Below are 796 nucleotides of genomic sequence, written 5' to 3' on the forward strand. Positions count from 1 at the left end.
CCCAGCCTGGAACAAACGGTGGTTTAGTCAAAGTGAAATATCATCATACATGTGCGGCTCACTTAGTCTCTGACCTGTGAGCTCGAGTGTCAGCAGCTCTGGGAAGCTCCCCCCACTTCCCCAGGGTGAGACTAGAAGCACCTCATGCTCATCTGTGAACATGCCACCTCCAGTAGTCACCCATGGTGCCCCGCGTGGGGCCTGACATGGCAGAGGCCCCAGCGACTGTTTGCAGGTACAAGAACGAGGGGAGGGGGGCGTCTGCTCTAGAGCTTCCTCCTGGCTCCAAGAGCCAAGAACAAGAACCACTGCGGGACTCCAAGCTCCTTGAGGGCAGACGTGGCCTTGTGCTTTCATCTTTGCGCACTGTATTTCTTGGGGCCCGTCACAGAGCCTTGAAAACGCCAGGGTCTCTAGAACACACATTTGCCAAATGGCTGCTGCATGGGTTCCAAGACATTCTGAGGCCAGAGGGGAAGGGGCAAGGAGAATTCCAAGTTCTGGGGCGTTTCTGGCCAGGCACACACATGAACCTGAGACGGGAACATTGGGTATGAGCTGGGCTTCCCTCAGAGCCTGCCATGTGAGAGGCACAGAGACGTCTGCCGCCAGCACTGCCTCCCTCTCGTGGGGTTCCTGGCCCTAGGGCCCCCTAGGCTCTGGCTTGCCCATGGCCCTCAGCCTTCCGTTCTCCACCAGATGCCCGGGCAGATCAAGGCTGGGCCTCGGTTGCAACTGACCTGGAGCAGAGCCATGCTGGGCTCCGCGCTGGGCACTGAGGAGGGAACTGAAGCAG

This window comes from Ursus maritimus, unplaced genomic scaffold, assembly GCF_017311325.1.
Source record: "Ursus maritimus isolate PB19 unplaced genomic scaffold, ASM1731132v1 scaffold_11, whole genome shotgun sequence".
NCBI lineage: Eukaryota > Metazoa > Chordata > Mammalia > Carnivora > Ursidae > Ursus > Ursus maritimus.